The sequence below is a fragment of the Macrosteles quadrilineatus genome, unplaced genomic scaffold, assembly GCF_028750875.1.
Source record: "Macrosteles quadrilineatus isolate MER2022 unplaced genomic scaffold, UCM_ALF_1.0 Scaffold_3__2_contigs__length_128488019, whole genome shotgun sequence".
Lineage (NCBI taxonomy): Eukaryota > Metazoa > Arthropoda > Insecta > Hemiptera > Cicadellidae > Macrosteles > Macrosteles quadrilineatus.
The window spans coordinates 111883529-111907223 of NW_026542596.1; the positions used below are offsets into that span (position 1 = coordinate 111883529).

The 23695-nt window shown below is 36.6% G+C and overlaps 1 pseudogene; it reads right to left on the reverse strand.

Moving 5' to 3' along the window:
• Positions 1 to 9773, reverse strand: part of LOC128989470 (uncharacterized) — a 166226-nt pseudogene extending 156453 nt beyond the window's left edge.
• Between the last annotated feature and the right edge of the window lie 13922 nt (positions 9774 to 23695).

Genomic DNA, 23695 nt, shown 5'->3' on the forward strand with positions numbered 1-23695 from the left:
GGAATTGAAGCCCAATTAAAATAATATATTCAAATCAAACTGTACACACGATTTAATTACATTCCCTAGTTTAGTGCCCTAAAGAATACAGTCGTTGTAATTTCTCTGTTAAATGTAATGTATATAATTCAAAAAGAATATTTGTATAATATACAGAATTTTATTGAAATAGAATCATTCATTTGTTACATAATTATGGTTTTACATTTCTCATAATACATATATACGTGTATACACACATTGTATTATCCCCCAGTTACGTCTTTTTGTTGTTATTCGCAGTCTGCTAATGACATAAGGGCAAATACACCCCCTCAAATCCCCCACTGCCCCCCCCCCGACCCCCCCCCCCACACATTGTACAAGCACAAACATCAGGGCCCCCGAGACAGGTTCGCATTCGCTCTACAAATGTTTGTGTCAATTAATTTTTTGCTGTTCTTCCTAATAAGGCAGCATTTTATCATTGAGTTTCAGGTTTTAAAGTATTCTCTGGTAACGTTATGACATGTTTTTAAAAGATTTTACTACTTATTTAGCAAATTAAAGTTTATTGATTAGGTATAGAACATCCTGTCATTATTTATGAATTTTAATTCCTTCGCTCTGAAGAATTAATTTTATTTTTCATTAATTAGATAGCTTTTTTTATATATTGTAGATTGGTTTTACATTAAACTGAAGTACTAGCCATTTCATTATACTTTATTCATATAAATGTGCTGTAACATATTGCATTCAGTCAAATGCTTCAGAAGATTTTGCACAAAACACTAATATAAATGACGCATAACCAAAACATCAAGTTTGTGGTATTTTCCCCTCACTTCTGTGCCATTCTTTTGGAATTTTTAGCTTGTAGTAAAACTAGTTATATTTCCGGTCAAATCATTCAATTAATATCTTACTAGAGGTCGTCCAGTGGTCGAAAACTCGTTACAAAAATATGTAATGTATAGACCTTTCTATTTTCACCCCACGCTGTAAATAACACATGTAATTGGAATTTTTCTAATTTTTTTACTTTTTTATATTTCGTTGTTATTTTGTCACCATCATGGCAACCCATAAGGTCCATGCTATTTATTTATTTTAAATGCATTGTTTGTGCTTATTTATGAGTCCATTTTAATTTATGTAGGAACTATGCACATCTACAGGAAAATATATCTCCAACAGTATGCGTTCCCTGCGATGCACACTATCTGAGAAAAAAAGGTTAAAGAAACATGCTTGCCAATTAATGTATATAAAATGTTGAAGCGTACCTGCTGCTGGAGAAAGTTTAGTCACGACTCCCCAGCGCTGCTTCCACTGCAACAAAACAACAAGTACAGTATTATAATTAACAATGATTCAGTCATATAGTACAGTTTACAAAGTTGATAAAGGAAAAACATAAACACTAACGGTAAATTGCTTGAAAAATACATCTACATTATGAACACATTTTTTACAAATAAAAAAAAACTGCTTGAATGGAGGATTCATTCGATTAAGCAAAATTTGACTGTGTTGCCTAAATTAATTTCTCTCCTAAACGCATCCACGCAACAGGGCAGCCGCCCCGCCGGGCATCCACGCAACAGGGAACTTCGCTTGCTTTTTGACCCACAGTTGTACAAAAATGATGCTCATTTTTTAACATTTATCAGTTTATAGTCTTAGGCTAGACCTCAGGGTTGCGGCATTATCACTTAGATAAAATCCATCGGTGATTTGGCGAATTTGAAACTGGGACTTCCCGAACCGAAGTCCCGCGCTCTACCACTACACCAGCTCGCTCCCCTATATAATAGTAATACTATATCAAATATTTATCACTATTACCTTTGACTATTAATACAACTTATTGTGAACTATAGCAACTGTTATGACCTAACGACTTGGCCAGCAACAAAAAACAAAGTAGAAAATAGAGTTTTAGTTGTTAGCGCATTCTGTAACTGGCTCACACAACTACGTTCTTTTTTAACATAAAATTGGCTACGGCTGGTCCAAATAGATGGGAAGTCTACTTCAGTATCAAATAGTCAATGCTATTGCCCATAAAAAGGTCGCACTACAGAGTGATATATCAAATTACGAGTATTCTACAACCATAACCCGTTCAAGTATGCATCCAGTAACTAAATGCATGTGTTATTGACAATATGAATAGAATAACGTAAAAATATTTCAATTAAATTCGTCTTCCACCTTATTTACCTAAAGATATTGAACCTAAACTTTAACTTTTACTGCACAATACTCGTGGTATTCCCCGTGTTTCAGCCCAGTCTCGACGTCAACATCGCGGGGTTGTGGTTTGACGCCGCATAACTAAGGGGTGAAACATATCGTTGTACACCGTATTAGTACAACTAAAAAACACTCTTTAAGCAATTTCAGATTGGGTCTTGTTAGACTATACAGATTTATGTAAGTGTGTATACATTGAGAAAATGTTTCGTTGAAAATTTGAGTTTCGTTGTGAATACTTTTATTACAATTTCAAATTTCAATTGCATATTTTCGTACCCTCTATTTATACAGATTTATCGTTTCTTTCAAAAATATAAGAAAATTGTGCTCTAGGTATGAAAGAGAACAGGAAACTTAGATTCATTTGTCATACGTATGGGAAGTTTACTTAATTTTTTTCAACATCCAAATAGCCAATCAAATGATTAAGAAAACAATCTTAGTCAATACTACTTGTTAGGCTCCTATGATCCACCCCAAAAACGTATTTTTTTTTACTCAAAGCTAACAAAATGATTACACACCTTCCTTTAAATAAAAAAACAGCCATACTGCCATTTCTGTGACCGAACTGTAACTATGTTCCTTTACTAGACCAAAAAGTAGATATGTTTATAAGAGATGAGATATGTTTTTGGTTCCGACAAAACAGTGTGAGAATTTAAGGCAAAAATGAATAAAGTATGATTGTTGAATGGATAAATATGACTTGTATGCAAATGACTTGCATAATCTGGTTATTTGGAAAGGATAATTTATTTACAGCACTAAGATCAATAACAGCTGGGTTTTGGGTATAGTTTCGAGCCATTAAAAATATGACTTTTCAGGTTTGAACTGGTAGCCTACTAACTGCTAGGTGAACACTATTTCCACTCGGCTACCCTGCTATTGTAAACCATCGATGTTGTAAACTGGCTCTTGGCTTTTGAAAATGAGTCTTATGGCCCGAAACTGGTCAGACTACTATTAAAAGACTTAGGATGGACAAAGATACGTATGATATTATATTATTGGTTCTTAACATAAAAAAAATAATGTTAAGCCACTTGAATGCTAGAGAACTAGATTTTACAAGCTTTAACTCCGAAATCTTCATTCTACTCACCACTACCACCCTTTCGTAGTTTATGAATCAGCATGCTCCGTTGTTTAAATTTATTCGACAAACTTGTTACCCCTTATTTTGTACTACGGTACACAACTCTGTACTGAAGGATGATTGTGATACCATGACGCGTGACGAGTCCCCACAATTCACCCCATTTCTTGTCCCCGGATAGTTTCCGAACTTCTTGACGTCCGTTTTACGCTGAAATCGTGACGTATTGGCTCCGAACAACTGAAATCATAGAACCATTCCTAAACGATTGTATCCCTCTCATAAATACAGATTAGAGGCCTACTGTAGTATGTGTTCGAAATGTATTAAATTGTTGATTAAAGTATTTAACATGTTGTTTATTGTACTATTTAATTACTGTGGCAACTAACATCGCTTGTAAATCAATAGTGTAATAGTTTCGCAACTAAAAAATCATTCAGCACCACCCATTAAACAAAAGCAAGGTTTCAGGTATTTTCACTACAATTCGTGGTCATTTGAGATGGGGACGCCACCTATGTGCGCATTTTAACCCAAATATGAGTGAAGGATGAGTGTAGAATGGAGAGTGATGCCTTTATGTACATTTGTTACTAACTGAAATCAGCTATTTCATTAGTCAGGATAAATTATTTAAAGTCCAAGACGGGAAGTGGAGCGAGTGCCGTCCAATGTTTTGCCGTGGAGGACATAAACGGTCAAAACCGTCAGATAGGCCTGAGTGCCGTTTGACTCCGCAGAACGGAGGATTGATTCAAGGGTTATTAGTGGATATAGTGGCTTGTATATACAAGTTTAACAATGTGGGTAGTATTTAATTTTTTTAGACATAATTAGTTTCTTAATTATTATAATTGGTTATTTTTATAGAACATTAAAATACACTAATTTCGCTCAAGCTCTTTAACCAATTAAGATTAAAAAAAACATAAAATACAATAATTGTAGCTTATTTTAAGGGTGGTAACTACAATGTGGTTTCTAATGAAGCCCATGTTGCCATTTGAAATTTTTGAGATAACAGCTTTTGAAACTTCAAAAAGTTTGAAAATGCGTAACATAAGTAGTAATTTAGAAAAAGGGTTGAAAACAGAGTTTTTTGAAAGCTCATTTAGCAATTAAAGTGTTAACAAAATTTGAACCCCCACGAAATTCCACCTCTTTGCACTGAAAAGTAGTTCAAGGGTCTATTTTTTCGTTTTTTAACACCCTGTAAATGTAGATGAAATTAATTTAAACCTTTTTCCCTCTAGAATCAAAACACAATTTATTTAAGTAAAGGATTATTTGTCAACTACTCTCCAATGTATTGAAATGTTAGATATTTAGCATTCAGCATCCACAAAAACACTGTCTACAAGAAAATAGAAACCGCCTTGGTTGGCCTATGTCGTCTTAACACATATACACGACACATATGGGTAGTATTACGTATATTACCCTCATACACGCCGCACTGTGTGACTGTATACATCCTGCAAATCACATAAGGGACACACTAGTTGTAACATACGACCATTGAATTCGGATACTGCAAGTACACTAGTCATGCTATTTTTTGCATGCTAATCTTTAAGAATAGAAAATCTATAAGGAATATTATACATGGTAAAACCAAAATAAAATTATCTAATAATAGTGATACACGAATCAGTTAGTTTTCTAATAGCAATCCAAAACCATTAGCTGGCGTGTTTGGAGGTAGTAGACAAAAAATTATTTCCACTGATGTAGATTACTATGTTTTAATATTTATCGACTATTTATTTTTGAATATTTCAACTTTGTAACCAAACAAAACTAAAGAGACAACTGAGAGTAAAACCTTAGATTAAACATACTCCCTTGGTAGATTTCTCATCATTATGAATTAGCTGAAGACAATTTGTTAGTTCTGTTCGGTGCACTGTAAAGGTCGTGTTTTGTTTACAATTTTTCCTTGGTATTTCAGTAATTTAAAACCTCGTTTAACCAAATAAAACTATCTAATCATAAACAATAACTCGTCCACTACCTATAAGTGAGACGCAAATAATGAGTAACTAACCCTAAAATAATATAAACCAATTTTAAAACAAAACACGATCAGAGCCTGTTCCATAAGGATGGGAAATCTACTAAGGTACTATTTTTTATCCATAGTTCAACTGTACAAAACAATAATAACCTATACAAACGCGGGGTTGCATAGTTCACCCCTGAGAGCTTACCCTCGGCGGCTGACAGTTATTAGCGCTCGTCAACACTTCTCCCGCCAAAACGCTTCTTTTGGCGCGTAATTAATCGCTTCCCAGCCGCCATGTGCTGTTTATTACTGCCACTCCACTCTGTATTCTAGAGGGTGAAACTACTGCGAAGATAATAAAGAGTCGAATAATTTACATATGGAACTATTTCTTAGTTATGTACCTTTATCTTACTAATATTATAAATGTGAAAGTTTGTGTGTTTGTTTGTTTGAAGTTCAATCACGCATAAACTACTGGACGGATTGGGCTAAAATTTTGCATGATGATAGCTCACATTCCCGATTAACATATAGGCATATTCTTATCTCAAAAATCCTTTCGGGCTCTGCCCCAGTGGCTCTGTTGTTCCCCATGTTAACCTTATGAGTATTCATATTTTAAGGGAATTAAAGAATTTAGTCAGCTGTTTCAACTAAAAAAGTTGGTTCTATGATATGCAAAAGCATTAAAAGTTATAACATTTACCAGCAGGGTGCAGCACTAAAATTTTGTTGTATTTATGAAAACAGCTAAGTTTAACTGGTTTAACCATAGCTCAGCAGGAACAAAAAAATGTGATATGCAATGAAAACTGTCAAAGTAGGATTGTTTACAGTTAATTTTATGTTTTTAATATCATGAATAATTGTTGATATTTTGTGAATTTGTTATAATCTATTTCTCTCTAATGTTTAGGAGAAGTGGTGGAACTACTACAAGGCTATGGTAGATGTGTAATACTATAGTATACCGTAAATTTCAAGAAGCGAATTTTATCAAAATGTATCCTCCCCCATTTCAAACGCAAAGCTTGAGTTTGGTATAACTGCAATAAGCATGTTATACTTTACAATATATATGCCAACCCCGTACGAAGGACGGGTACTCTACTAGTACAACACTAATTTAAAATTAAGAAGTTTAAAGCTATTTAAGGTTAGCGAGTATATATATTAAGTCAACACGCGTCGTGCCTGATCATATAAAAGAATGTTTGGTACAACTTTAAGGTATATATTTGCACTAACAATTTCCATTTGTAAGTTCTCCAAAAATAGACTCCAAAAATACTCAAAAGAACGTTTTTTAAATATTAGCAAATTACAATTTTTATATCATGGGTTTTTACGGAGTCTTGTTCAAAATAAACTAATGTAATCTTTTGTGCTTAGCTATAACATACTTAAAAATTACTGTAGATATAGAGAACAATATTTTTATCACTTAGTTTCTTTTCTACTCGTAGTATTAATTGTTTAAGCATGTAGATAACAATGCGTTGTATTATTCCCCGGCTTATGCAAGTGGTTATTAAAATCCCATCAATATTCATTGCCCATGGCTACATACATTTGTGGGCAAACAGTGTGTGAACGAATATTTTTTAGATAAAATTTGTTACTATACTTTCCACTAAATATTCATTGCCCATGGCTACATACATTTGTGGGCAAATAGTGTGTGAACGAATATTTTTTAGATAAAATTTGTTACTATACTTTCCACTTAGTAACCATTTTTAGTTCATTAGTAATTTGCTATTTCAGATTTTTCCATTTTACATTGGCATTTTTACTATTGTCGTAACTCCTAAGGATTTTATGGTCAATTCATCATTTATAAGTATTTTGCTTCCATTAAAAAGACCTCTACTCATATTTTAAATATACTGTACTGTACTGATACTTATAATCAAGCTTACTTCTCATTCTAACTCTTTTCCTCAATTGATTAAACGCAATGTTAATTCAAATCATAAGATTATAGGTGTCTTCACAATTAATTGTTTTATGTTCAACCCTGCTTTATATGTCATATTCTTTACATTTTTATTACCATCCAAACAAACACGTGTTAGTATATTATGGATGTACGCATATACCATAGCGTACAAAACATACAAGTACATTCAGTAGTACCGAGTCATCACTTTTTCTCGTAATACATCATTAATTTCTGATAAAAGTATCGTGGCAAATTTGCCTGACATTAAATAAAGGTTCAAACCCCCCCCCCCTTTATTCAGGTATTATAGTACAGGGTTGGTTTAGTGGTTACCACTGCATGCAGCCGTCCTAGCATCCCCTTTATTTACCAACCTACTTTTACCACCTTTTACCACCTCATACACTAAATTAAATCCACAAATTTATAGTCCCGTATTATCTCCTTTTTGTGCTGTTTCTATGAGTACCTTTTTCTGGTACAATAGAATAATGTTATATGAATAGTTTATTTATTTTAATTAGATTTATTTATGTTGTTATTTTTAAAGGTATTATCTAGTCAAAATCTATATAGTAAATTTATAGAACCCTAAATCAAGGAATATATTTTAATGCTAGTTACAGCATAAAAACACTTTTTAAATACAAACAAAACTTTGTAATGTTCTCTAAAAGCTGATTCGTTTTGTAAATAATTTATACTATTATTAAAAAGATTAGCTTTTAAAAGACTGTTATTCATTTTAATAAAGTTATGAATGTTAAAGTTACATTATTTATAACAAGTACAATCTAAGACGAGTGTAATTTTTTAAACTGCTGTTTTGCTATCAAAATTGTAAAGTGCTACCATTGACTATACAGGGTGGCTGGTCATCAGTGTTACAAAAATTTTTGGCGTAAGTGCAAAGTAAATGCAGTGTTATGATGCATATAAAAGGTTCCAAGTCCAAAAATTAGCTTCCCAAAGAATTATTTTATGTTTTTCAAAAATAACTATGTTTTCAAACTCAATACAGCTATTTCTCAATTACCGGTAAATGGATTTGAGTAGACAATGTCATTTTCGTGTTCTACATTAAGTTTTGAATAAGAATAATAGAAAATGACGGAGGATCAGTTGTAAAAACCCCATTGCAAATAGATTCAAAGATAAAAATTAAGATGTTTGATACAAATTTAAAAAAACTTTGGTCTATTGTATTTGTTCACACCCTGTATACAAGAAAGAGGCCGATTATGTTAAAAACTGCGCCATTTTATAAGCTTTCTAACCATATGCTACACTATTGAGGTTAAGATATTCTGTTGTTTGTTTTAGTGGTTTGAATACCAGAAAACAGGGAACTTTTTTATTGTTTTTACTGTTCAAGCTGAAACAAAAATACAACTTTTGCTTAATACATGCCGACTTTCTATGTTTTAAATGTTAAAGACACCCTGTTTTCTGGTATTCAAACCACTAAAACAAACAACAGAATATCTAAACCTCAATAGTGTAGCATATGGTTAGAAAGCTTATAAAATGGCACAGTTTTTAACATAACCGGCCACTTTCTTGTATACAGGGTGTGAACAAATACAATAGACCAATGTTTTTTTAAATTTTTATGAAACATCTTAATTTTTATCTTAGAATCTATTTACAATGGGGTTTTTACAACTGATCCTCCATCATTTTCTATTATTCTTATTTAAAATTTAATGTAGAACACGAAAATGACATTGTCTACTCAAATCCATTTACCGGTAATTGAGAAATAGCTGTATTAAGTTTGAAAACATAGTTATTTTTGAAAAACATAAAATAATTCTTTGGGAAGCTAATTTTTAGACTTGGAACCTTTTATATGCATCATTACACTGCATTTACTTTGTACTTACGCCAAAAAAATGTTGTAACACTGATGACCAGCCACCCTGTATATATAGTCAATGGTGCTACCTAAATCATATTATGTTCTCGTCGTCAAAATAAAGCTATCTATCTCACTCTCAAAACTAAAATTTTGTTTGTTCTAATTCAAGATTCAAACTACAAGATGTATTTGTTTGCATTATAAATAACATTTAATGTTGTAGGAAAGTCTTCCCATATTCTATTTCGTCTTAACAGTTTCAAAACTAAAATTTAAAAAATCTCCCTATTGCAAAGAATTACTTTAAGTCCTCAAAAAGAAATTACAAGCAAAACGAATACCCTCAAAACAGGTTGTCCGTAAAATCTCGATCTACTACAATAGTTTGCATGACAATCATTACGGAGTATATCAAATAACTTTCAAAATATAAGAAACTAAATTAACAATGCTTCAACCAAAAGTTTACCTTTTTCACATCCCGGAACTTGAGCCAACCATCAATGACGGTCCTCTCGTCCAAGACCACTTCTAGGGTTTCGTCGGTTTCCACAAAGTGAGACGGCTCGCCAAAGCTCCTCGCGGGTGAACTATGCACACTATCTGTCATCGTATAATTTTATTTCAGAACAAAACTTTCAGTTACAAGTTTACCGGTCACGTGGTCACGTTTACAAGACTCCGGTTTGCAGCCTGTCCACGTCGAAGGCGCGGGAGATAATGTGCGTGGTGGTGTTTTCCCCACCCCTCCACCACCCTCTCAGCCCGCTACATCCTTTTGCTGATCTATTTATGAGGCTGTAAACATCTCAAGACATGATAGATTCCAGTCACTTGATCCTCAACGAAGAGAAACTTTTCGTCAGTTTTTGGTTGTCTAACTTATTACTTTTTCGGGGGAAGTTGTTATTGCGGTTGTAATATTTTTCATAAGTTGATTCAATTTCATTTTGTTTTGTTTAGGAGGTCTTCAGAAGTGTAATTATTGATTATAATATTTTTTCTTATGATTTTAGGGTATATCTGTAGTGTGGTGTAATCGAAAATTTCTGAACTGCGCATTTTCCAAAAGGTTTTACACTACATCCCGAAAAATCGTTTATTGTTTATCGCAATAATATTTATGTGGATTTAAATAGTTGAAACATCTTTTGAGGCACTATAATGTGTTGGATACAAATTATGGGATATTTTCACGTACGAGGCGAAGCCGAGGACGGGAATAATGAAGCAAGTGTCGGAAAATAGCTTTCGGTACGAATTATGAACGATACTTTTCATCACGACGCAAACATACACACATACAGAAAAACATATCTCAGTAGTATTAGAATAGTTATATACCACTCTTTCATCATTAAAAATACACTTCACAACGTACATGGTTTTATAATTGTAAAGTTTTTAGATAAGTATATTCATAAATACTTAGTCACTAACATTAATTGGCCATTTTGTAATTTGCACCAGTTTCCAAGCTTACTGTATTCATTCTTCTTATACAAAGAGATAAGATTCATTTTCTTATTCTCTTTAATAATAGAGAAAGGTAAAGGTTATAGTTACCTCTGAAGCTGTTATTATTAAATCGTCAGTAATGTTAGACATACTTTGAACAATTTCAAACACGCACTTTGCTAAAAACACAGCAAAACAAACAGTTGACTTTTTCTGTATCGATTTAGATTGGGCAATAAAAAAAACAGCTGATTTAAATCATCAAAACAAACCACTAGCGTGCATTTTGGATAGATGCAGAACTAATTTAGAGTGAAGGAAAGTAAATTTAGAGCAACGGAAAATCAGCTGATCGTGTTCCCTCGCTCTAAATTAGAGCTTGGGAAACAACTACTTTCTTTTATATCAGCTGTTATGGAAAATAGTTACTTTCGTTAAGGAGTGATGACAAACTCTTTACATCTACTCACACTAACACCTCCTGCACGGTAAGGCTTGGGGATGGCTGTGACGTCACACCAGTATGTGACACTACACACCCCATAGTGTCACACTGTGACACACGACACATGTCACGTGACAATGTGACACAAGACGGCCTCCTCTCATTAGCCCAGGTGAAGAGTGATACATGTGTTTTGTCACCTCGCCTGCTGAGTTATTGCTCTTTTATTTTTGTTTGTGCCAGGGCCGCATTATTTAATGAAAAATTGTGCTGTGCTTCTTTTAAGGTTCTTATAAATCATATAGCTGTACACTAGATCAATAGTGAATTTTCTTATTATCTTATAGGTACTGTTTTATTTTCGAAGTGTTTTTAAGAGATCAAACATTAGCTTAAGGATCTTCAGGAATAAAAAAACGAAACTAAACAAACTGTCACGTAATATGTATAGCCTACAGGTTGTTCAAATACCAGACCAGATAGAAAGAGTTCATGACAGTTAAATATTTTCTCTATAAAGAATCATGAAACACACACCTTTTGTAAATGTAAATAGTAGTTTACGTAAACGTCGCGCAAGGGTAGTCTTAAGGTACGAGCCCTGGCGAGTGCCTTGAAAACTTCTACGAGTTACGCGAGTTGCGTACACTACTTAACCTACGACAGTGTTTTAATTACTAAAAACCACTAATCATAATTTCTAAGATTGGTTATGTTTTTTTTATAACCTCTCATTGCCACTGACAGTGATGCAGCGAAACATTGTACCAACCACTAATTGCACCACTAAACAATTGAATTGGCCTGAACAGCTGATTAGTTGAAGTTCGAATCATTACAAATTGACTTCTTCTCTCTCAACCCTTGAACACGAGTAAATATTTTCTGTTATCAAAGTAAACAATGCTGTTATGTGAAACTTTTCACTTCTAAAACTGAACTGAAACGGCTTCTTTAAAAAAACTGTCGTAGGTAAGGCTAATAACGTGAGTTGCGTACACTACTTTACCTACGACCATTTCTTACTACAAATCACTACTCATAACTTCCGAGACAGTCTATATTTTGGTTTATAACCTCTCATAGCCACTGATTGTGATGCAACGAATTATTTCCCCAACCACTCACTCATTGTTTAATCAATTCAATTGGTCTTAAACACTGACCACCATCACATGCTCAAATTGGTACACTTCTTTTTTTTAATAACAAGTAATTTTCAAACATTGGGTGTGTTATTAGCCAAGTGGTAAGTGTCTTGAAATTCGGTACAGAAAATACGGGTACGACCCCAAACTTGTGGATATCAAAAGTGTGTGCAATCGTTAAATTTAAAACTACACTGGTGAAGAAAGTTACCCAAAATAATTACGCTGGGACCTGTTTCATAAAAATTTACAGGTTACCTGTTGTAGCTTGTAATTTGTAATTTTCATTATATTTGCATTGGGCGATCAGCTGATTTATAATAATATTTGCAGCTTATTATGGAACAGGCCCCGGACACAGTTTCGGCATTTCTTAAAACACCGCATTACTCCTACCAACATGTAATTTAGAGGCTTCGGCAGTAAGGGAGGTGAAGTGGGCTCTAATGCAAGTTACCGCCCCGACGATCGCGACACCAAAACACTGTTAAGGCTTTGGCAATTAGTAACAGAGCTGTGGATACAACACGAAAGCAAATAACTACGGAAATCCGATCACTTCGTCTTAAAAGATAACAGAAAAAAATATATTATAAATAAATTAGCATTTTTATTGGTTTAAATTTAACAAAGGTTATTTGTAGTGTTTGAAATCCAAAACCAGTGCTAATTAGTGATTTTTCATCTATTGGTAGACATATTTTTCTATACGTATTGTAAAACTGTAATTTTACTGTAAAAACAAATCATGTTTCATCGATTAAATTTAATTTTTCATGTTAGCCTCCAGATTACGTTATGAAGTTTGGTGTAAATACCTGTTTCGTGGTAACCCTGATGGTAGCTAGCGTTGCAACTAGTTTCGACTTTCTAAAAAGTCATTCGGGCATCGAGGATGTCAAAAGGATGATCACTTCATAAGAAGGGCATCGTTACACATATATTACATAATTATACGAACACAAACATTAAAATGGTAAAAATGGTACATTTAAATTGATTAACGATTTAACGTTTTGCATCCATCCGGTCGTGATAAATCATTCTCACACTGCAGTTACCGTTTTGATTAGTTTTTAATCGTTTTAAATGTACAGTTTTAGTAGATATATAATCCTCTATCTTAACTACTACTTACACTACTTTTGTACATGCAGTGGCTGAGTATGAAACGGCGACTTGTACGGTGTACGCTGGCGACCTTGTCTGGCGCAGTGTCTGGGCGACATGTGGTCGTCCTTGTCTCTGTGACCGAGTGCACTGGGCCACAAGGTGTATATTGCAATATGTAGGTGACCGACTGCACTTAATGCAACCAGGTAAAATTAGGTGACCAAATTGCGAAGTCAGGGTAAACCCCTTAGTGTGGATTGGGTATAAATGCATGTAGAGAAGAATATGCAGTCAGTCACATCATGTCGAGGTTTGCGGCACTCTTTAAGTTTGATAACGAGGAGGAGGCGATGGCAGCGTTGAGATATATACGAGCCCGCTACACGGTGAAGGAGTCTAGATCGTACGAGATCACTGAGGTGGTCTCCAATTATACTCCAGGTTAGTAAATAAACAAAATTATGATTTAGAGTATTTATTGAAAAATCTGAACATTAGGGGACCTTCCGGTCTTACCGGTACATTTAACTTTGTACCCGCCAGCTGCTATCGTGTCTATCTCAGCTTGAGTCAGGTTCAAAGCGAAGCGTTTCGGTAGGAACACAATGTGTGGCGTCCTGTCAAATATTATGTCCAGAATCACACTCGTGCCGTACTCCCGGTGAGAATGTAGCCTCGCACCAGTGATTGGATAACCAGCTGGATCGATCAAATCTGATATAGCTGCCCTCGGTGGACCTCTGCTTACTTCCAAATTGTTCAATTTTGACTTGAAGTCTGACATTGTACTGTAAATAAAAACCACAATAGAGTTAGTTGATTACAGACTGGGTTTATATAATTTAGGGTAACGGGTAATACTTTGTGATGGTCAGTTGGATCGTCTAATGTGATATATTGTAAAGTTATACACAAGTAGTAAAGTAGTTGTGTTTACAAATTGTACCTGTTTAAGTAGAGAACATAACTACTGTATAGTCAAGATAATCGTCTGCCAGCATATGGTAGTAAAATACATTATGTATAACTTGTACGAACAACTGTTAGACTTATGTAAAACAAATATAGATTTTAAAGAGTATTATACTATGTTGATTAAACAAATTTGATCCTAACTAAAAAGTCAGTATTCACTTTAACGAATGTTATAGGGATTTATAAAATCAAATGTTGATAATAAATACACGAGTCCTTTTAAAGTTTGTATAATTGTTAGCAGGTTCATGTACACATGTTCAATGTCTAAAATGTACACCACTTTGTATGTCAAAATATATTACTAAAAATATGTTTGTGTATTGAATGCAAATAATGAAATTATTGGATCACGTTGACTAATATAATCAATCTACGAGTGTCTCTAAAGTAACATTTGTTAGGAGTATGGTTCACGTATACAAAGTCAATCTGAAACGTATTTGTTTATAACACGTTGTCGATAAAACAAATATATCTTTAAACGTATTTGTTTATAATACGTCGATAAAACAAATACATCTTTACTAAACTTTCGATAAAACGGGTTTTAACGGAACGTTATTAGTTGATAGTGCTAATACAATAAATATATGAATCTCTATGTATAAACGAGTACTGTAGTATGGAAATTATAGGAAATAAAACCACACTTAGAAATACAACACTTGCATAAACACAAGGGTATGAAACAATGGACTGTTTTGTGCAAGGTTTCTTGTTATAACAATTAATTTCAAGTGTACGGTTTATGAGTGAGTGACTAAAAGCTTATGGAGAGTGTGGTTACAAACTATTAAACTTATCAAGTGTCACGAAAACTTAAAAATATACACTAGTCAAGTGCAACAGTGTCTATATAGCCAGTCAGTTGTATAAACATATTTATATATTTCAGCGGGTTTGATGGCGGCAGTAATGCGCTGCGAGACAACGCAGAGATATGACGTGCAACTCGGAAGAAAAAGAAAACCTACAGCGGTAGTAAGTGGAATTCAAGCTGTCCGTCGGAGATTCACGTCTCCGCCGGCACCGCTGCCGCTTGCAGCAACCGAGCCGTCACCGCTGGGGTCAGATCCACCGCTGTCGCCACAGCCGTCGACATCATGGTACACCCCGCCGCCACCGCTGCCGCTTGCAGCAACAGCGCCGTCACCACCGCTGGGGTCAGATCCACCGCTGACACCTCAACCACTCACGCCGCAGCCGTCGACATCATGGTACATCCCGCCGCCACCGCCGCCTCTACCACTCACGCCACAGCCGTCGACATCATGGTACACCCCGCCGCCACCGCCGCCTCTACCACTCACGCCGCAGCCGTCGCGGTATACCCCGCTGACACCTCAACCACTCACGCCGCAGCCGTCGCGGCAAACCCCGCCGCCACCAGAAATTATTAATATTTCCTCTGACGAAGATAGTCTAGATGGACTATTAGCTGAAGCTTCAGCTAGTAGTTCATCTGGCTATGTGTCGTTAGAGGATGATTTTTTATTTGATCTTTTTAATTAAATAAACCCAAACCAATAGCTCTTGTTATTTCTTATCCTGTCAATAAGTAAGTGTGTACGTCTGTGAGCAGAGTGTAAAGTATTGTCAAAGTGTAAAAAGTTGTGAGTAGGTGTAAAAAGATAAATCAGTAGCACTTACCAAGAAGGTGTGCAGCGGATGTGTGTGCTAAGCAAACTGTGCTTTCGTAGCTTGAACCGATAGTCTTATAAACCCGCAGTTGAGACCCCCCCTCCCTATTCCGGGGTGGGGCGACCCACTGATCTGAATAAAATTTAGGACATGGCCGAGGACTGAAAATCTAGATCTTGGTCAGTAGGTTGAGGACTGATTGAGGTAAGTAGGTCGAGGACTGATTGTGGTCAGTAGGTCGAGGACTGATCCCGGCCAGTAGGTCGAGGACTGACTGGTTGATGTCAGTAGGTCGAGGATTGAGAATCTAGAACGAGGTCAGTAGGTGAGGTAAGTATGTCATGGATGTCTAATCACAAGGTCGGTCCACCCTAACCACCGAGCATAAAAGAGCCGAGCAGTTCTGTGGATCGGCACACAACGATCCGCAGAGTGTCAAGCGACACATGGATTTTTTAGAGTGCACCATATGCCATGAGGCATACTTCTTAACAGAGGAATCCTTAGCGAGACACCAGCAAATGTGTCTTGCTACCAAAGGGTACACGAGCCGATTCCGAAAATTACGACGACAACGACGACGCAGCCCTGGTAATCCACCTCCGGCCAAACAATCAAAAGGAGTAAGGAGTCGTAGCAGCAGCAGCAGCAGCAGCAGCAGCAGTCCACAACGCAGCAGTCTACAACGCAGCAGTCTACAGCGCAGTAGCAGTCTACAACGCAGTAGCAGTCCACAACGCAGTAGCAGTCTTCAACGCAGTAGCAGTTCACAGCGCAGTCCACAACACAGCAGTTCACAACGGAATAGCAGTCTTCAACGCAGTAGCAGTTCAAAATACAACAACAGTGCTCAACGCTTACAACATAGCAGCAGTAGTATACCATCTCCAAAGCTGAAATGGCATCTCAAACGTGGTCTTCTAAGCTGTCGTGATTATACGATTGACAACCCGGACAACTACTACAAAGACTCAAAGGAATTCCTAGCATCGGCTCTTCCTCTGGTTGAAAAACTACTGCGTGAGGAGCTGAAGACAACGCATAGCCTAAAATTTAATTTGGTGTTGCTGTCCTACTTCAACCATCTACACGAAGGCATCCTAGAGGAATTCAACTTTAAAACCACAACTAGGGCTATCTACGGGGGCTCTGACGATCTTGAGGATATGCTGGCGCAGGATGGTGCGAAGCTGCTTGCGGAACAGTCCGAGTTTGAGGGCAAAGGTAGCGGCTGGAGTCTGGATCATCCGTCTAGCTTAACTATAAGAGTAAGTAGATTTACATTTAAGAAACCCACTGGGAAATCATATACTAACCTACCAAAAAGAATCAGCCAACGCAAAGCAACCATAAATATTCAAAATAGGGACGAAAAATGCTTTATGTATAGTGTTCTTGTAAAACACCTACCCGATGTAAACGTTAACTCCGTTTTAAATGAGAGTCACTTTGAAAACATCAAAGATCACTATGATTTTAAAAATCTTAAATTTCCGGTCTCAGTATCGTCTATTAACATATTCGAAAGGGACAACCCAAACACATCAGTGAACGTATTCGAAACAGCTCCGGGTTGTGATATAAGCCCTTTACGTGTTGTTGACGAAAAAGATGATCATATCGATTTGTTGTTGTACCGGGCTGGTGCTAACATCTCACATTATGTATACATCACGGATTTTGCAAAGTTGATCAGACCGCAGGTGGCGGCTGGCCACAATCAAATTGTCATATGCAAACGGTGTTCGACACACCGAGAAGTTAGAAAGTGTAAAATGGGTCCCAAAATATGGCTCGAAGATCATTTGCGGCTTTGTAAAAAATTCAAACTCGCTACCACACGTCTCCCGAAAGAAGGGGAAAACCTTTTGAAATTTGAGGAATTTGAATACCAAATTCCGGTCCCAATTATTGTCGTTGCTGATTTTGAAGCTACGTTAGTGCCGATTGTGGGGTCTGATCGTTCGTACCAGTGCCACGAACCCAACTCTTACTGTACACTTGTAAAAACCACTCTACCTTTTGAAAAGCTGCACGAAGTAGGCATTAGTACGGAACCGGAACTACACCGTACTCCCAATGCCGCACAATCTTTCATGATCCATATGCAACAGCTTGCTGCACGTGTCGAACAACTGTACACGAGACAAGAGCCGTTAAAAACACTAACGGCGGAAGAAAACGAACGATTTGAAACAACTACCGAATGTGAATTATGCGAGAGGCCGTTCAACGACAGCACTTGTATTAAAGTAATTGATCATTGTCACGTGACCGGAAACCTCAGACTCATTCTCTGTGGTAAATGCAACTTGCGATGTTCTACTGTTAACTTTATACCGGTATATTGTCACGGTATGTCTAACTATGACGGAAACTTTATAATAAAAAGTCTTTCTACAGTTCCGGATTGTGAAGTAAAAGTAATTCCATGTACTAACGACAAATACATTGCCATATCGGTACGGGTAGGCAGAATTTGGATCCGTTATTTGGATTCTTTCAGACTCATGTCGTCAAGCTTGGCCAAACTGGCAAACATCTTGTCTGAGAGTGAACTTGTTGAATCGTCAAAATTAGTCCCACCCGAACACCTAGACCTTGTCCGCCGCAAAGGTATTTATCCATATGATTTTGTAACCACCACAGCGGTCTTTGACCAAACTGAGTTACCGTCACGGGATGCATTTTTTGACCGCTTGAACAATGAACCGTGTTCAGAAGAAGATTACGAGTTCGCACGGTCCGTATGGGAAAAATTAAAAATGAAAACGTTTGGTGAATACCACAATTTTTACTTAAAACTCGATGTTTGTCTACTTGCCGACATTCTTACGTCCTTCAGAAAAACATGTTTGGAATCATATAAAATCGATTGTTGTCATGTTTACACTGCACCTGGTCTTGCATATAAATCAATGCTTCGGATGACCCGTGTCACCCTCGAGCTTCTCACAGATCCGGACATGTTATTAATGATCGAGTCCGGTATCAGGGGGGGACTTGTGCAGGTCAGTCTCAGGCATGCCGTAGCTAACAACCCATACCTTAGCAACCCATCAGATTACAACGAAAACGAGCCAAAAACATGGTTACTAATGTTGGATGCCCTGAACTTGTATGGGTATGCACAGTCCAGTTACCTACCGACAGGAAACTTTAAGTTTGTAGAATCCCCAGAAACGTTGGATTGGTCAACCCTTCCATTGGACGCGCCAACAGGGTATATAATGGAAGCTGATGTGACAGTACCGGACTGTGTTCACGACAAACTACAGGATCTACCTCTCCTTCCGGAACTTGAGGTCCCTCCGGGTAGCAGGGAAAAAAAACTATTGGCAACGCTATATGACAAGGTAAAGTACGTGGCACACTATACAGTGTTTCAACAAGCCGTGAAGTTAGGTTTAGTTGTGACTAAAGTACACCGTGCAATATCGTTTTCACAGTCACCTTATATGAAAAAATTTGTTGATTTCAACGCTGAAAAGAGAGCCGGTTCTACCAACGATTTCTACAGAAACATATATAAACTAATGAATAATGCTAACTATGGTAGATTGTTGATGAACAAACGGAACCATCGTGATGTCAGGATAGTAACCAAAGACAGTCTCCTTCAAAAGCTGATCCGCAACCCTCAATTTTCCGAACATGTAATAGTAGCGCCAAACGTTGTGCTTGTTTATATGCAAAGGAAGTCTGTCTTGTTGAACGCCCCAATTTATGCCGGAATGTGTGTTCTAGACATAGCAAAAACACACATGAATAGGTTCTATTATGATGTGCTGTGTACTCATATTGACAAGTTACGCTTATGTTACACAGACACAGACTCACTTCTGATACACCTGACCTCGGACTGTGACATATTCGATCTCTTGCGTCCGATAGCATCAACACATTTGGATCTGTCTGTATATCCGGATGCTCACCCACTTAAAGACGATACAAACAAAGGTCGGATTGGTTGTTTTAAAGATGAAGCTCGTGACGGGAAACAGATCCAAGAGTTTGTCGGGTTACGTGCCAAAATGTACGTATATCGTTACGGGTCGGACGAAAAAGAAGTAAAGTTCACTTCTATGAAAGCGAAAGGTATAAAGTCTTCATATGTGAAACATAACCTCACGTTCGAAGACTACAAGAGGACACTGTTTGACGGCACAGAGCCTGAGAAAGCAGAATTTAACCAGATACAAAGCCGGCTATTTAGGATAACAACCAAAACAGTTGTGAAACGATCTCTGTCTGCTGCCGACGACAAGAGAGTAATCAACAATGACCGGATCAATACGTTGCCCTATGGGCATTATAAACTTAGGACCATCGCGGAAGAACCTACCGCTGAGGAGGACAGCAATGAAAACAATGACAATGACATTATATGATTTAGCTCTTACGTCTACTTGTCTAGCTATAGATAGTACAAATAATATTGATAGTCTCGATGAATTAGAAATACTATCGATACTGCCAAATTCAATAAAACGCGATGTTTGTAAGAGACTCAAACACATTTGGATGTCCCAGATATATTGTCTTCCATTTAGTCGCAGACAATTTGAATACCGATACTTGAATTTTAACCAACTAGACAAGTATGAGTTTCTTATGGTGACCCATCATCACAGTAGGGTTCACCCAGAGTTTTGGCCATCGTATTCAGATAAAGCCCATGTATATTTTGAATACTACGAGCTTGTTATAGGTAACAACAGTACGTACCGTTTATGCAAAGGGTGTTTTACAAAAACCTGTGAACCCTCTGATCCATTTGACGACTATGAAGAGCACTGGCAGTCCTTGAATTGGCGATTCTTTAGTACAGTACATCACTTTGGTGTCGATCCCAGTGGGTTCGTAAGAATTATTCTAAGGCAAGAAAGCAGTTGGTGCGATTTTTGCGTCCTATCACCGTTGTTCCAGTTGTACAGTTTGGATTCATGTACAGAACATACCTATGTACACGACTGGGACAACGACAGTGATAGTGACGAATCAATTGTCGACTCTTTCGAGCGAGTTGAAATTTACAGACCTTATTAGATTCATGTTCACGTTTGACACTTTGAGGATCGAGGTTTGTCTTCTCCCAGGGTTTTAACTTTCTGTAATTTATTTTGTTTTCCAAGTATTTTTTTAAAGAATACAACGGATTAACTTGAATATTGTATGTTTTAAATGCTGAACTCTGTCAACTTTGTTTTCTTTGTGTATGTATAAAATATAACGGATTAACTAGAATATTTGAACTTTTTCATGTGCTTTGTGTAAACTATGATTATTTAGAGTCAAACATACTCCAGACTAGTGATTGTTTTGCGAATCTTTTCTTGTTCTTATTGTCTAGTATTTTTTATTGGATATCGTAACTATGTTTTAAATGTTGAACTTTTGATTTTGCCATACTGTATGTAAAAAAAATTAAACGGATTAACTAGAATAACTTACTTTATATGTCTTGTGTTAACTATGGCTATTTAATATCAAAACATACTCCAGACTAGTGTTTTTTTTCGTAAATCTTTTAAAACTTTCTTGTTCTTATTATCTAGTGTTTTATTGAATATTGTAACTATGTTCTAAATGTTAAACTTTTGATTTTGTCAACTTTGTTTTCTTTGTATACTGTATGTATAAAATGAAACGGAATAACTAGAACATTTATATTACTTCATGTGTTTAAACTATGGTTTTAGTGACAAACATACTCTATAATTGTGATCGTTCAGTCATAGTTTTTAAACTTTTTCTGTTTCATTATCTGATGTTGAATATTACAACTGTATTTTAAATGTTGAACTGTTGATTCTGTCAACTGTATATAAACTATGTAAATATACATCTAAAATATAATTTAACATTTCAAATAAAAAAAAAAAAGAATATAATTCTCTTGTGTTTTAATACACCTTTCTTCGTTAGTTGGTCTTGACAGTACAACATATGCGTCTTGCGTGATTGTTACACGCTTAAATAATAAGATCTTGATACCACTAGCTGAGTGTTCAAGTAAAGTGATAGAGCTTTGTCAATGAGTGTTTTGCAATACCTCATGTCTTATAACCACTTGTATCCCTGACTCATCAAGTAAATTGATATCTATTATATTGTTGATGGCTTAGCTAAAGGTAGAGGAGATAAATAAAGAAACAAAAGTTTACAGTAAAGATATATTACAGTAAGATACATTCAATACAGCAATTTTATATTTACCATTTTGACAAATATTTCATGTTCTCTAATACAGCCTCTATAATGTTTGCTACACAAAATCGTCGAACCTCGCTATCAATCCATGGCAACATCGATGTTCTAAGTGCTGTCCGTTCATACCAAAAATCTTGAGACTCTGCAGGCAACCTTCTTTCATTCAAGTCAGAAAGTAATTGTGGCAAATCACTTGTAATGTGGCGAACGAGTTGTTTGTCCAATGACATTGAAGCTAAGTCATTTGTAGTGTTTGAAGAAAGTAGAGCCATTACCTTATAGTGTTTGGTAAAATACCGTGTGTAACGAGAGATCAGAAACTGCACAGTTGGGTTTATTTCAAGTAGGATATTAAAGTAGCTCTCAAGGGATGGGAACAAACGTTTGAAAGAGATCCATCCATCATTTTGAAGAACCACTCTGGGAGTCTGTCGAATGATATCAGATTCATTTGAAGGTCTTGAAAGTGTAACAGAATTCAAATTGTGATTAACCGGCTTGTTTCTCAGACGATAGTTACAAAATGATACTAATCCATTTGGTCTTGGTTCCAATATGACTGTATGTAGATAGAACGGATTGAATGGGGTTTCATCGGAGTAAAACTTGTTGATAGAGTGGTGAACTGTAGAGCTTTGCAGACTCAAAAGATCTTCAAATGTCAATTCAATTGAGGTTTGATTATTTACCAAACAAATAGAAGGAGAAAAGTCTTTAATTGAATCAAGACCAACAGCAGCATGAGCTTGGTTTGCAACTTTATAAATCTGTCTAAGTAAAAGATGTGGTTCCCATGAGTTAGGCTGCTGATCAGAACGCACAGCTGCTTTGTGTGGCTGGTGTATACTATGAGAGTGACTCACCACAGATGTTGTCGGTGTTGACGAAGAAGACGTATATGACACTGGAGACGAAGTCGACGTAGAGGGTGGCAATGGAGATAACTTAGATGCTGATGTATTCCGTAATAGTTGTTGCGAACGTTGAGGTGGTGGCGGCGGCGGCGGTAGCAGCAGTTGTGGTGATGGCAAGGCATGTAGATTGTCTTGATGAGCTTTCTGGCGTAAACCCTGGCTCGACCTAGCGCGTGTAGCAGATTTTGTTGTTGACGAGTTGACTGGAGTTTTCTGATGCAGAATTGACGGTTGTTCCGGCCGGTATTCTTCCACTTCCTTTGAAACATAATTCTTGTCCTCTTCCACTGCGTTACCATTTTGACTGCAAACTGTTGAACACTCGCGGGTATAGTAATTTGCTTGGACCGCACCTGATGTCGTATGTCCGGAATCAGATTCGTCTTGTAGAGTCTCACCAGTTAAAGATGCAAGAAGCTGATCAATGTCCATAGTATTTACATCAGAGTATATAACATTATGCACTGGAGGAGGAGCTTTAGTACGTTTACGTTTCACTCGCGAAAGATCTTTACGCGGAACTGGTGCCGACCGTTTCACTGACGCTTCCATACTGACTAAACCAGCAAACCAGTTCTAGGTTTTATACGGAGTGCAGGTCTGGACAGGTACGATCATCGAC